Source organism: Mercenaria mercenaria, chromosome 1, assembly GCF_021730395.1.
Source record: "Mercenaria mercenaria strain notata chromosome 1, MADL_Memer_1, whole genome shotgun sequence".
Lineage (NCBI taxonomy): Eukaryota > Metazoa > Mollusca > Bivalvia > Venerida > Veneridae > Mercenaria > Mercenaria mercenaria.
Window position 1 is genome coordinate 18,831,503 of NC_069361.1, and position 16,476 is coordinate 18,847,978.

Consider the following 16,476-nt stretch of genomic DNA (forward strand, 5'->3'; position numbering starts at 1 on the left):
TTATTTAACTTCTGTACGATTAATATCTAATCAAAACGAATAACCGTCGCTAAAATAAACCTGGTTATTTTTTAGCAATAACCCTAATTATACCGCTTCAGTCAACACGTTGAATTACACAAACGACTCAATCAATACAACGTCGTATTTTCATACTTCATACTACTTTATAATGATGGTATTTTAGACGTAAAATCGTATGTGTTGGGTTACTATTTGGGAACGGCAAATATTATGGTGAAACATCTTAGTAATAGAAATACTGATATTTTGAAGTTGAAACACTGCACTGTTAATACCATTTCTCAATATATCTCCAGCCCGCCCGCTTAGCTCAGTAGGTAGAGCGTCGGTCTACGGATCGCGAGGTCGTGAGTTCGATCCTCGGGTGGGGCGTATGTTCTCCGTGACTATTTGATAAACGACATTGTGTCTGAAATCATTAGTCCTCCACCTCTGATTCATGTGGGGAAGTTGGCAGTTACTTGCGGGGAACAGGTTTGTACTGGTACAGAATCCAGGAACACTGGTTAGGTTAACTGCCCGCCGTTACATGACTGAAATACTGTTGAAAAACGGCGTTAACCCCCCCCCCCCCAAAAAAATAAATAAATAAATAAATAATAATATATCTCCAAAATTGGTGTTTAACAAGGACTGCATTAAAATGCAGAAACACTTGTGTATTTGAAACATAACCTACAAAAATGTAAATTATGTACACAGTGTTTATTATCTTCCGTTAACAGAAATCATACTGACTCTATTCGTTTTCGCTATTCGAATTGTATTGCTTTAGCATATAAAATTGTTACCTGTTTCTTAGTGTATGATGAGACACGTATACATTTACATATACCAATAATTCTATATCAAGTGGTGTATGAGTGGCTGCATTCTTAAAATGTGGCTTTTCCTGTTTGACTTTTTGTCCTTGTGTTTCAATGTACTGATATGCGTTATCATATATTGTTGTGCAGTTTAATTTCATACTTAAAACCGAAGGATATGCATTAATCTAAGAGAAATGTAAAAAATACATGCAACATATCAAAATAAGTCCTATTATAACGGCTCCGAGAGAGCCTGAACAAAAGCAAATATTTTTGCTGATGATACACGCAATGTGTTTCGAAGACTGAAAGTATTCATTAAGATAGAATAAGTGGAAACTCCACAGGTCGCTCAACACGACAAAGACGAAAATGTTGCTGGCTCGGTTTGACTGAGCCTGTTCATGGACGGTAGTGGAAAATACATGCTACCATCCTCGTCTGAACAGAACTCAACATTTACACATGTCATAAGTACAATTTTAGAGACATCCGCATATGTTTATATGGCGGTGAACATGGAACTTTCAATGATACACTTGCATGTAATTCCATGAAAATATTTAAGATTGCTTTCGTACCTTTGTTCTTTCATTTATAATTACTACCTAAGTTTTAAGTTATTCCAGTTAGTAAATTTCACTTTCGCTTCAAAAAGCTATGTTCTGAATTCTAAGTGTTCTCAAACATGTAAACAAATTCTAAAATGAATTATCAAACGTCAGAAAAATACTATGTTGAAAAAATTAAACGACGTATTTTGTTTTTTACGTCTTGTAAATATGTTCGTTTGTATCCAATACAATGTAAGATATCGCAGGCACACAACATTTTACCGACACTTGTTCTTCCTGTCTTGTACGTAGGTTTCAAAGACTGAAGAGAACGCTAGACATAGATCCAATTTGATACGACCTAACGTTACAAGTAGCGTACTTCAACTTGTCGTTTCTCCACTTTTTCCTTATCAACCAGACGGAACGCCATGTAATAATTAGCTTTGTTCAGACTCAACTGCCAATACAACTGACAAATACTTCGATTTTCTTAATGAGCATGTGAACCTAGTGCTGTATTTGTGACATTCAGCAAATATATTAGCAGAAGTACACGAGCAACCGAATATAGTTTTAAGTGCAACGTCGGCAAAGTAAACGTAATTTTGTTAGATATATGTCAAGAGTGGTACTTCATTTGGTGTATGAAAGATATTTCATGAAATAAAATCTGAAAAGTAGATCCCTCGGAAGCACATAGAACCAGGCAAACAGTGAAAATTGCAGACTCGGTTTGATTGAGTCTGTTCATGAGGAGTAAAGTCTTTTCATATTGAATTCCTTAAACGAGTTCACTATATCGAATGCGAAAGACACAAATTAAAGTAAACGTCTAATAATCGCATAGTAATTTTTTAACCTGTTATAGACCAAGTCAATTTGACCAAGGTATGTCAGTCCCACAACGTCAAATATGTGATATTAGATGATATCAAATGCACGAACAAGTCAGTACTACTCGTAAGATACAAATATTAGAATCATTAAAAAAATTCTGGACATTTCTACTACCATATAAGAAGGATACAGCTTTTTAATTGTCGTTGTTTTATACAATCAAAGGCTACTTTATCTTCATGTAATTTGACTTTCATGTCAATGTCATATTTTAAAACTAGTCAAAACGTCTTGTCTTATCTTGAATGTTCGAAATACGAATTAAGAAAATTGCATGAAACACAAAGAAAAGAAACAACCACATCCTGCAAGTTTCTGTATCGTGAAATCCTGTATCGTAATATCCAACTTACGTCACGGATATGACTGTACCTAAAGCAGATCTTAATGTTTACTAAACTCCAACCCCAAAATTTACGCCCCTAAGGTTTTTACTATCGGTGAGGCTATGTGCCCTCTATATACCAGCTGGAGCCCCCAGTTGGTGTTTTGCCACTGATAGTTCCTTGGAGGTGCCCCATTCTGTTCCTCTGTCTGTTCATTTTGTTGTCGTCGTCTGTTTGTCTTACTTTGTGTATGTATGTATGTGTATATGATATCCCCTTTCGGTTACACTATTCCTATTTTTTATAAAAAGTCATAAAGTTAAAATGTATTTGTTGATGAATATTGAAAGCTACCGTCAGCTATAGTTTTGCACTATAGCTGCCTATTTGTGGCTTGCCTACTTTGCTATGTATAGTTCAGTTCCTGCTGTGCTTGCTAAGATACTAGTATATGTTCTAGGAAATCTATCCTTACCTTTAGTTTTTCATTCGATTCATGACACAAACAATTTTGTTCTTGTTAATGCTGAGTTGATGGTATTGTTATAAGTGTTATTATAAGTGCTATGCGAATGCTGATGTAATTTTGAAGTGAAGGCGCCTATTTTTCACAATAATCCACTAACCTAACCTTTGCAATGAGCCATTACGCTGTGTGTTCCAATCCAATACTAAGTTACATTTTTAAAGAAAGAACATAAACATAAATGGAGTTATTTTCAAGCGTTTAATTCTTCTTTGCTGAGTTCCCCCCCCCCCCCCCACACACACACCCTCGTCTGCCCCCTCCACCTCACCCTTATTCGAATGCAGGCATGCCATTCATTTTTGAGAAAAAATGTGAAGGCACGTGCATGTAGAAAGCTACGCACACTAGTCTAAAATCTAGTTGCAAGGTTCGAAGTGCCTTCAGTCAGTAGAGCAAGTGATAGGCATGTTTGAAGAAATTTCGTTCCAGTTAGCCTATTCAATCAGCTGATAATAGATGCTCACGAGTGCTCTGAAAATATTTGACGGCACAGATCTTTTAATGTTCATGATAACAGTGGTACACAAAACATGTTTTAAACGAGGGCATGTAACTAGCAGAGTACACGACTAAAATATACCAAACAAACAATTGCGAAACATGTTTACATTATTTGTCAAACTGTTGTCAACACGAAATCTTCATGATATAAATACACCATACTGAACTGTCAGTGCCGTAGCCAGACGCTAATTTTAACCGAGGCAATCTAGGGGATCCGAGGGCATACCTAGACTCTTCCACGCGTTTATATTACATATTAACCTCTGTATTGCTAGACATATCAGTGTAACAGACTAAGGGCATATCCCCGCTCCTGGAATTTTGTCCCCAAGAAGTTTCTCGTGCGTTCTAAGGCACATTCAGACGTGTTATATCACAGTAAAAATCTTCCTTTTAGCTTTATTTATCACAGTTACTTTCATATTTTTAGAAAACAATTACATTGATTACAAGGATAATTGGGGAATTAGTAATCCTAGTCTTATATTTTTGTAATTTTAAAGACCAATTCTCTGTAAGAACCAAAAAAAGTTGGAAACTCATAGTCACAGATTTCCTTTAAACCGATTTTTTCTTGAAGAGGGTGCAAAATTAAGAAAATCCTGTTTTTCATTTTTTCAATATATGTCCCGGTTACCATGGAAACGAGAATGCAAATCCCCAACTTGCTGAATTTTCAAAAAAGTAGGGGTGCATGCCTATTTTGTTATCTGGAAAGTACTAGAAAGTGTCCTTTATTTTCGTACTTGGAAATTTTATAGGCAAATGAACACGGTTTCATACCAAACTAATATTTCCAAATATTTATTTGATTCTTGTATGATCTAGACTTCTATCTGCAAGAAAAAATATATTTATGGAGCAAAACATATGTTTATATTGTGCTCTACATCTTGAAAAGTGCACAGGTCTCAGCAGAAAAGTATATTTGTTTGTATAAAGGGAAGATGATATTTCAAAAAGAAACATAAATCGTAGTTGGTCATTCAGACACATTCTTGTAGATTTGGGCCAAAGTTTATGATTTGGGGCATTTTTCCTATTTTTATTACCTCCCCTTGATGCTCTTCATTTAGGAAATCACAAAGAGCTTATCTAAGTTTACTTCCTGGATTATGCTGAATTCAGATTTCTACACGGATTTTGCAAATTTTTAGTATATAGATACAATGACAGTCAGAGATTTTATGCTAAATGGGCATGTGATGCTTTGATGTGTCCCTTCAAACCAAGTCCACGTTTAAAATTTGCTGAATAGCGACATTGTTTGGGGAAAATACTCTGGCAGAAAAGAGTCTAAACTGTGGATAGACATCAGTCTGACATCTGTCTGTTTATTTCCATAAGTGAAGTTTGTATCAACTGACTGAAGGATCAGTGTTAAAGGATAACACTACAATGGAAACAGGTAAGTCTCATAATATTTTATGTTTTAGTATGACATGTAAAAATTCCAAGCTATGCAAGATATGCGCTCACTTCCTTTAACAGATTCAAAGACCATACAGAGCACAGGTACATGACACATACCGAAATTTTTTACTCTTTATATATACTATAGGTGGAATTTTTGTATGTGTCATGAACCTCTGATACAGAGGTTATTTTCTTAAATATTGGACAGACATTTCTTATTATTTTACCAAGATAAAACTTACAGGCATTTTGCCATCATTTTGGGAATACCATGCACCAACACCAGCGGAATTGGGAAAATGCTCTCAGAAATTGTCTAATGTGGAAATTTCCAAATCACCAAAATCTATGTAAAGATATTTTTTGTGTAAATTAAGCAACACTATAAATGTTGTTGTAATAACCTAAATATAGATATATACAAAATTTCAAAACCATTTTAAAACATCAAACACCCATATAAGGTAACACATTTGGGAATTTCATATTCAGACTTGGGAAGAAACATACTGCTTTGGGATTACCTCCTTTTATTGGAGGTAGATTTATAATGGAAAAAGCCCTGATTTTAGTTGTAAATGACCATTAGCATGCTTTTTATGTTATTTGTAAAAAGCAGATAAAGACATATTTTCATTTCAAAATGTATATTTATTTGTTGTTTTTTTTTCAGCTGTGAGTTGTTTCTTTTGAAAATGACTGCTTGATGATAAAGTTTCAAACAACTATGAAGTGAGTGGATGTTCTAGAGAGGTAATCATAATTCAGTCATTTGCAACAGTGTATGTGTTTGCCAAAGTACCTGCAGAAATATAGACTTACTGAAGTAAAAACTCACTGAATGCTGAAAAATGAAAACATTTAATTGCATCCATTGCTACACATACCTCAGCATGTTTTAATCTGCACATGCCTGCTTTACAAGTACATATTGAATGTAAATGGTTTGTGTCAAAGTTAATATGTTTTTTTATATATATTTACACATCAGAGGCCTACATGTATTTAAATAAAGAATAAAGTCCCCCACATGCCCATATTCATACAAGTATGAAATCTTGACCTCTCAATCTATGATACAAGAATAGCTAGTAGGACTTCATATAACTTAAATTGAATTGACATACATTTGTATTGTGACTATAAATATTGATAAGTTTTTGAAATTTTAAAATATACCCTTTTTCAGAAAAGGACCCTCTGCACATGTATGAGAAACAGATTTTACTTTTAAAGTGGCCCATGTAATGTTGAAAAGGATGAAATCCTGTATCTGTCAAAATGTAACAACAGTAACAACCATTTTAGTTTGATGTGTGTTTATTCCAGACTAATTCTTCAAAAAATGAATGATCATCATCATGCTTATATTGGAATAAAAGGAAGGAAGGTATCTACATTTTATTTATAGTTTGTCTTAGTGTCTGATCAGGTCTGATTTCAGATCTTTATAAATGCTTGATTGAATGTTATTTTTTGACAGAATATTTATGAACTTTGTTTAGAATTTCATGTATCTTAAATTTAATCAAAGTGTGCAAAGTCAAAAGTATTTAATGTATTTCATACAATTGTTCCTTTTAAAATCATTTCAAGGAGGGGGAGGTCCATGTGATAAATTATTTTCATTAAAAGAATAAAAGAAAGATGTATATATTATACATTTACTTATACAAAATTTATTAAATGATTGAAATAGTGTATGTAATTTTTATTCATTTACAAATTTGTGAAAGGAAACCCTCCAGCTGGCTTGTAGAAGATCAGTAGTTCTACCCAGTAACATGAAGTCACAAATATTTTAACTGGAGAGCCCATCCCCATCCCACCACCACCCATAGTCAAATGAAAGACATTCAGATTGTTACTTTCTCACATCTCTATTTTTCAGTGACAGCTACAGTCAGGGTAAAAGTAAATGCAGTCAGAAGACTTCTGATATCACCTGAAGAGCCAGCCTTCTCAAGATTCTGTATCAAATAAAAATAACAAGGACTGCTAAAAATACTTTTTTTTTAACTTGCAAATGTGCAGTCTGTGACATAACTGTCTGATCCAGGTAGTTTAGTGTTGACAAGATGACATTTCATCTCTATAGTAGAGGACACAAGTTTGAAATGCAGTATGTCATTGTGAAGGCAAAATGTTTATGAAAATAGTGTGTGTGTGTGTGTTTCCCAAATAGAGAGGCTGAAAGTGTGGAATCATCAATTAGTGTTTTTGGAATAAGTTATGGACATCTGAATAGTAAAGATCTGTCCCATTTTTGGATTGCCACAGACCAAAATAATGATTGGTGCCTTTGATATAAATAGAAGAACTCACACTGGACACCCTGAAGATGGAATTACAGAGTGTATGTTGTTTGCATTAATGTTTCTTTTTCAGATTTATGGAAAAAAAATTAGAATGTCATTTCTTAAAAATGTTGATAGTTGTTTAACCAAAGGCCCTGTAATTGAAAAATATCTTTATTCTTGACTTTATATTAAAATAAAAAAAAATCTGATACCGTTTGATTACTTTTGCATGTATAACATTTGTTATACAACTGTATTTAAATTTGATAAAGTTTAATGTATTTTGAAAAAGATGCACTTGAACATATTTAAATGGAGTAAACACATGACAGTCTTTGAATATCTTTAAAAAAAGCACATGTTTTGCAGTTCTCATCAGATTTGGTTACCAATTTACAGCATAATTATACATGAAGGCTTATTACTCAAACATATGCAGATCTAATTGTATATTTTCTACCATAGATTATTTTTATTTCATATAGATTTTTTAAATCTTTAAAAAATACTGAGAAAATATAGCAAAACAGTGGTTGAATTAGTATACTTGATTTTGTGAGACTGTTGAAATATTACAGTTCTTTTTCCCTCTTAAGCCTGTATCATAAAATCATATTTTCTGATGAAATTATTTTTTAAGAATGTTGCAATGCAGATTTTAATGAAAATTCATACATTTATAAAGTTACCTATATTGTGTTAGGTAATAACTTAAGCCCATATATACTAATTGGCCAATGATTAAAGAGAATATCTGAGTTTCTAGCTGACTTTCTGACAAATTTAAGACCTCATTCATGTAACAACATCTATTAATCTTCAGAAATCCAGGAAATTGTCATCTGTAAAACAGGTTTTATTCTAAGATATACAAGGCATATAACATCCTATTTTACCAGCATGTATTTACTTTAATAAATAAAGTAGATTTAGTTGTGTATTTTGATAAATTTTGGAAAAAGCATTAGGAGATATTTCTGCAACTGCAGTTTGTATTAACTGAGTATTTACTGGCACTGGAATGTGCATGATCAGGGTTTTTCTGAATAAACTTAGTAAAGTCTTAAATCTACATTATCTATAGCTATCCGTAAAAAGTCTAGCCATTGTCTTGATAGTTTGAAAGAATTAAATACATTTGAGCCGCACTATGAGAAAACCAACATAGTGGCTGTGCGACCAGCATAGATCCAGAGCAGCCCTCGCAGTCTGGTCAGGATCCATCCTGTTCGCTTTCAAAGCATATTGCAATTAGAGAAACTGTTAGTGAACAGCATGGATCCTGACCAGACTGCACTGATGCACAGGCTGGTATGGATCCATTCTGGTCGCAAACGCACTATGTTGGTTTTCTCATGGTGCTGCTCATTTAAAGTTGTATCTAGCAAAATATTGACTAAACTGTTCTGTAGATAATTTGATTTAATTTGATTGTTAAAGGAAGAATGTGCATCATGATTGTTATTACAGAAACATACTGTATTATTTTTAAATATCATGATATTTTTCAGTCTTGGATTACACTGTTATTTGTTCATAATTTTGAATTGTATTTAAAATGTATATATTAAATCAAATGGCGAAGTAGACATGATTTTGCTTTTACTATTATTTGTTTCCATGGCAACAAAATGATTTCCAAAGGTGAAAGGACACTGTCTTTACACAAACACACATAGATATTTTTATGCCGATTCTTCTCCTTAAATTCCTCGATTTCTTCCTAAATTATGTGGACTTCTCCCTAAAATTTTGACCTAGGATGATCCCTGTTTTTTTAATGCAAAATGAATCTTGTAACCATGGCAACTTGAAAAAAAAATTGGACAGTCATGATCAGTAACCATACAATACCTTAAAGCCCAGTGTCAGTTGGTTATGAGTATTTCCAACTGCTTTGAAACTCAAAATTAGTTTACCCAAAAGAAAGAAAAGTGCATACAAGGTTGTTGAGAACTGAACTTGTGACAATGCTTTAAGTTTCATAGATCATGATTATGGTTGTATCCTTCTTAATTCTGCCCAGAATGTGCTTCAGGTACATTAGATGCATTGACAGTTTGCAGATGAACTTTTCTTGTTTCATAGAATATAAAATTGATATAGAAAGTGCTTTAAAAAGGTCTGAATTATAATTTTCTTGTCGGTTGCCATGGTAACGAAACATTCTCCTTAATTTCTAGACAAAGTGTTGGACAGTATAACTTTGTAAAATGATTTTACATGAAATACTTATGTTTTGCTACAATTCTGTATCTGGCAATGTAATATTATTTCAGGTTATTCTGTAATTTAGGCATAAATGAGTTTGCTGAAAACTCATTTTTTGTCAATTTTCAAATTTCTGTAAAAAGCTCAAATATGAATGACCCACTAAAATTCCTCCTTAAACTGAAATAGGTATCATAGCTCTGCTGAATCCATACAAGTATTATATTCAGATGCGTGCACTTTTTTTCTATTAGAAGCTGAAAAATATACATGCAGACCAATTTTTAAAGATAATGTTAAATCTTAAAAGGGGGTATTTATAAAATTGTTGCTTCTAAAACTGTGAAAATGTTGAAAGACAATATTTGTTTTCAATAATTACTTCAGGTATGTATTTCAGACATATATGAAAATTAGTGCTCTATTACAGACATAGAGACCACTATGTGTAAAGAAAATTGTAACATTTTAGTAAAATTTGACTCTCAGAAATTGCCATTTTTCGCAAAAAGTATAATGTTCCCGTTTCCATGGTAACCAGAGCTGATTCATATCTTTTCACCCTTGATTCTTCATATATGGCTTGAATACTAAAAAGGGTGCAAATATGAAGTAATTCTGAGACTATGAGTTTCCGACCCCTTCTTTATTTTTTTGGTTCTTACAGAGAATTGGTCTTTAAAACGGCAATAAACATAGGCATCAGTAAAGACGTATAAGAACATGCAATTGTTTCAGTTTACTAATAGGTTATTAGTTTATAGCCCGAGAGGGGGTAGGTACGGGAGGGGGCTCTGTCCATGTCAGGGGGAGCGGGTGTCAGGGGATCTCTCCCCAGAAATTTTTGAAATACAGGTATTAAATGTTGCATTTTTCGGTTTAAATTTCAAGGAATGGTGGGGATTTCCCCCTCATTTTAGTGGGGCCAGAGGGCTCTCTTCCTGGAAAATTTTGAAATACAGATCCGAAATGTTGGCCTGTGGTACATTTTTTGTCATAATTTTGAGGTATTGTAGGGGGAAACCCCTCATTTTAGAGGTGGGGTTCAGGGAGCTCTCCCTCTGAAAAAAAATGGAATACAGGTATAAACTTTTATAGTATGGGCGGGGGTTTCCCCCATCATTTTAGTGTGGTCAGGGGAGGGGAGGCGGCTCTCTTCCTAGAAAAGTTTGAAATACATATACAAAATGGAGGCCTATGGTGCATTGTTTGGTGTAAATGTTTAGGTACTGAATGGGGAACACTCTTATGTTAGGGGGGTCAAATGGCTCTCCCCCTTGGAAAAGAAAAGTGAAATACAGTTATGAAGTTGTTGCCTCCGATGCATTTTATGGTCTAAATTTTGAGATATGGTGGTTCCACCTCATTTTATTGGGTCAGGAGGCTCTTCCCCTAGAAAATATTGAAATATCGGTACGAAATAGTGGCCTCTGGTGCGGTTTTGGATTTAAATTTGATAATGACAATAATAAACAGTCGGATTTAACTTTGATGAGTAAAGGTCACTTCTCAGTCAACTGGGGTTTGGGAAGGGGTAGTCCGGGCCTGGCAAAGCTATCAATATGACTGCTAGAATTTATACCTCACCTTGCCTCAAGGATGTAATGAGGCAAATGATTTCTGGTATATTCTATTGATATTAATAACTTTTTTTAACTTTAATAACTGAATTTTTCATGATTGTGATAGGCCTATATTTTACTCTTTTTTTTTTTTTGGCTCCTCAAATTTTAACCGAGGCAGCTGCCTCGGTTTGCCTCAGTGTGGTTACGGCGCTGTGAAAAGTATTTTGCTAACGTTCTTTAAATATTTGGACACTATGACTGAAAACATTTCAACAGAGAGTATAGTACGTTTAGTATTTTACTTTTCCATCAAAAACATTATCCATATTACAGGTCTTGTTATCATTTTAAAAAGGAAACGTTTCAAATATATATTTTTACAACGAATAGAAAATACCTTGCAGTTTGACATCGATAGTCATTGACGCTTGCTCTAATATTTGTCTTGTTTGTATTTAATCATTTTCATGAAAGCTGTCTAACCGCAAGGAGGTAAATCCCTATAATCACCTTAACGAAGCCGTAAATTTCGATCCCGAACGAGACCGACAATCAATCAGAACCACAAACAAAAAGCTGTACTGAGAATTCAAGACGGTTGGTAGAAGAAAAATGAGCCGCGCCATGAGAAAACCAACATAGTGGCTTTGCGACCAGCATAGATCCAGACCAGCCTGCGCATTCGCGCAGTCTGGTCAGGATCCATGCTGTTCGCTAACGGTTTCTCTTATTGCAATAGGCTTTGAAAGCGAACAGCACGGATCCTGACCAGACTGCGCTGATGCAAAGGCTGGTCTGGATCGATGCTGGTCGCAAAGTCATTGTGTTGCTTTTTCTTTATCGTAAAATCATTAAGAGCGAATGATGTTCTCGTATATAATGATATGGAAGTTCTTTCTGTAAATAGAAAATGTAACATCTAAAGTAATATTACGATGCTAGGAATATAATGCAAGTAATAACGACTATGTTTATGATAATGTGAGTGAGCAAATAACAATAGCTACATTGTTAAATGCAGTTTTCTTAATCTGAAATTGTAACGGCAATAAGAGGGCCGATTTCTGTAGGAAAAATGAAATCTTTAGTTGCTTACATATACAGTGGCCAACAAAAAAAAGAGTTAATACAAGACGGTATGGGAAAGAGTCGTATTTTGCATGAAACTTGAAGTCTATGTGCAACAGAATAAACGTTCACCTCGACATTTTACACCCCACTCGTTTTGTGACTACATTACTGTTTGTTATGTCTTCTAATGTACTCTTTGTCTCTTTACGTAAATTTGACTTTGTTCGATTATTATAAAACATATATCTAAAGTTTTATTCTATTAATATTTTTCTCTTGCACTCAGCAATTCACATTTTTATTACGTGACCGTCCGCTATGTTTACTTATTACATATAATAGAATGAAACAACAACACTCCAAGTGGTCTTATTTCCATGTATAAGCGCTTGAAACGATGTTTCTGCACACTTTTTTATAGAAGGGATCGTGACTCCTTTTCACCGGGGAAACTAAGCATAAAATTAAAGATATTAAATAACATTTTCCAGTACAATACGAGCTACTCTGTGAAAATGGAACGAAAGGGTAATAGTCAAATATTCTTTCTTTTTCGTAGTAATATATAGCATCCTCCGATACCATTATCTGCTTATATGGCAAGCAGCTAATTGGTTGATTACGAGATGATAGATATATTGTTAGTTCAAATAATAGCCATAATCATCATATTCAGCCAATTATAGTGTCATCATAGAGAAAGCAGACTTGTAATAGTTTTCTTTCTTTCTAGACTTTCTGAAGGGTTGCGTGTTGAGAAAACCTCCCAGTTGTTAATAATGAGTTGTTCATTACCGTCTGATGTTTAACTGACATTTCCGTATGTTTCACGACATGTCTGACCCCACGACCTCTTTACCTCAGTCTTAAATCAGATGAAAACAGCTATATTAAAACTTTTAAGTATTTAGTACAGTTTGAACTTGTAAAGTGATTGGCCAGGTTTTCAAAATCATTATGTGTCATAACAAATTGTAGAACTGATGAACCTCAGTTTAGAAAATATGCAAACTAATTTTAAAGAGTTGTAAATTCCAAATATTATTAGTTTGAATGTCTTTGCATAATATGTAATTTTGCTACGTAATTGTCTTCACAAAAACGTCGGTAGATTTCAAACATAGCTTTGAGAAGCATATGCGTCAATTAAATTTGATAGAACCTGATCCAGAACCATACAAACTGACAGTAGACTCGGTTTGAACGGCTCTGTTTTTAAGGTTTTGTTAGGTATTGCCACACCTACCATTACACAATAAATAGAATTCGTGATCTCAAATGGCCAATAATAATATAAGAATATGTGCTTTAAGTATTTTAAAAATCTTACAAATAATTTCACTCGGGCTGCGCCTTCGTGCAAGCATTAGGCCCAACGTATAACCGCCCATCGTGCATAAATAGTGTTTAAGCACTTTTTTGCTATAAATTATTTCTCAAATAAAATATTAAAATGCAAGCCTCTGCCGAGCAGTTTAAAGTTTTATCCAATGAGCTTTATTACTCTAGTATAATACCTAAACTATGTAATGATTTATTCAATTCCCGTGACGTCACACATGCGACGCTGTGTGTTTTGGTCGTTTGTGTTATAACCAATGAGTGAGCATTTACGACAGCGGCGTATTTATGACGTCAACTTTATATATAGATTCTATCTTTAAGTATAGAAATAAACTGCAAAACATTTCTTATTAAAAAGGAGTACCTTTAGAATAATAAAACAATTTAATATTTTTATTATTTATTTCTATTTCATTCACACTGTATTAAATCATTTATAAGTAATTAAAATAATTGCTTATAAATGATTAAGTTCACATTCAAGACAGGTCTACTCTATATCTTGTCTTCTTGCATACCAGACTGAGCTTTGCGGTTAGAAAACTCCATCTTTCACCCCAGATTGTAAGATGACTCTCGTGCCTTAAATGACATATAAAGAACTACATCTTTGTAGATAATTTATGCAGTAATTTATATTTTATTGCATAAAATGGAATAAAATTTAAATACCTTGATAGGTCATAGTAGTTTTCTCAATTAAAAAAAAAACGTTATTTGAGCCGTGCCATGGGAAAACCAACATAGTGGGTGTGCGACCAGCATGGATCCAGACCAGCTTGCGCATCCGCGCAGTCTGGTCAGGATCCATGCTGTTCGCTAACAGTTTCTCCAATAGGCTTTAAAAGCGAACAGCATGGAGCCTGACCAGACTGCGCGGATGCGCAGGCTGGTCTGGATCCATGCTGGTCGCACACCCACTATGTTGGTTTTCCCATGGCACGGCTCATTTTATGAAAAAAAAATACATAGCGTTACACTGTAAATGACAAAGCAAAACCACTAATTGTTATTTGTCTTTGAAACGGCACATAGACAATATGTTAGTTTATAATTGTAAGAATTTTCTATAAAATCTACGTTGACAAAAACATCAAGCAATCTATTTCATATGTCTTATTTTCTATGTACATTATAAGTTTTGAAAAATCACGGTTACATGTTTTAAGGAGAAAAAAATGATCCGAACATACAGAACTACCTTTAGAAATAACAACAAGATCATAAAAATGGCGTGCATTTGTAAACAGTTGTATCTAAATTCATTTTATTTACATACTTGCATCTGTAAAAAATACTATACGAATTTAATTTGTTTACATGACATTGTGTTAGTATTTCTATCCAGTTTTTATAGGACAGGTTTATACAAGGAAAAAAAAACGCTATTTTTTCTCTGCCATACATCTTTATACACTGTGCCATATGATCTTATTTCGATTTTGCATTGCCATATGATCTTATTTCGATTTTGCAACCGTTACGGTAGTTTTAAACAAATATGTACAGGTAGAGGTAAATTTTATTTACTTTCGTTTTGTGAAAAAAAATGAACAGAAAGCCTGTAGAGCATTTGAGCGACCCTACTTTAACATAAAATAATATCATTTATACTTTACCCCCGCAGAAGGTGTAGCTAGGAATCGAACCCCATAGAAAAGTGTTTAAAATAAAATATAGAAAGTAGATCCCTCGGAAGCACCGAGAACAAGGCAAACAGTGAAAATTGCAGACTCGGTTTGATTGAGTCTGTTCATGAGCAGTAATAGAAAATGCAACACTGCCCACGTCCGCTCTTGACCAATGCGTCCAGCGTGCGTTATTCAGCAATAGGCTGATCGCTTTAGCATTACACGTTTTTATGTATGTTTATATCCAATGACTAAAGAGACAACAATCGTTTTATTATATCAAAGTTCTCTTTTAGGCTTAATGGTAGGTACCAATATTTGACAGACAACAAACTAATTAATTTTAATTCAAAAACTTAACAAATCTACTAAGTATAATGATACAATCACAAGTAGATGTAGTTGCTTTTTCGTACTGGAAGGTCTCCTTTCATCTTCTCTACCTTTGATAAAGACGCATATTAGCTCATTATTGTGTGTACTGTCGTCTGTTTTGATATTCACTTCGATAACACTATCAAGAAGCACTGCACTTCATTACAACGAACATTGATCATAAGCTTGAGAACAATGTGGCAACGTTAAATGTCGCTACCGCTGTAAAATGTCTAAACGTTGACGTTATATATGTCGCAACCACCGCTAACTGTCGCAAAATTATCTGCCTCTATATGTCGCACCATTAACGCTAAATGTCGCAGGAATTTTTCCATCGTTATTTGTCGCAACACCAACACTAATTGTTGCAAAGGAGAAGAAGAAAAAATAACTAAGGTAAGTTCAACAGTTATTACAACTTAAGTAGTACTTACAATAATTTTAAACCCGAGATAAGATTAAGTGAGTGTGTGCGTGCAAGCATGAGTGTGCATTGTGTGGACTATGCGAAGGTCTTAGAAATGATGTACTATTCGGTTTGGCCACGACACGATACTCGCCGCATAACCAAAATTATTTTAGGCCTAAACTACAGAATCCTGTGGAGTCCTGTTTAGGTTCTGTGATATTAATGTTTCGCGTAGTGTCGGTTGTCGTATCTTTGTCGAGCGCCGTATCGCGTGTCATTTCGTATTGTCGCGCGTTATATCGCATGTCATGTGTCGACCTAAAAGAGTTGACGGTCAACACACAACACGAAGCATAGCAATACGACACTACGCTCGACACACGATACGACGGACACCAATTTTGAAACATATGCTGGAATTCCATAACCAAACACCGATATTCGAATGAAAATGTGAGGGAATCCGGTTACTGTTCATGTTATATTTCATTCCACTCATTTCTCT

The 16,476-nt window shown here is 34.2% G+C and overlaps 1 long non-coding RNA gene across 1 annotated transcript; it reads left to right on the forward strand.

The window, feature by feature from the left end:
• Positions 1-4,411: 4,411 nt before the first annotated feature.
• Positions 4,412-9,002, forward strand: LOC123535219 (uncharacterized). Its single transcript, XR_008369782.1, has 4 exons — positions 4,412-5,054; positions 5,736-5,815; positions 6,392-6,452; positions 6,954-9,002. It is a non-coding gene; the product is annotated as an uncharacterized LOC123535219 (long non-coding RNA).
• The last annotated feature ends 7,474 nt before the right edge of the window (positions 9,003-16,476 follow it).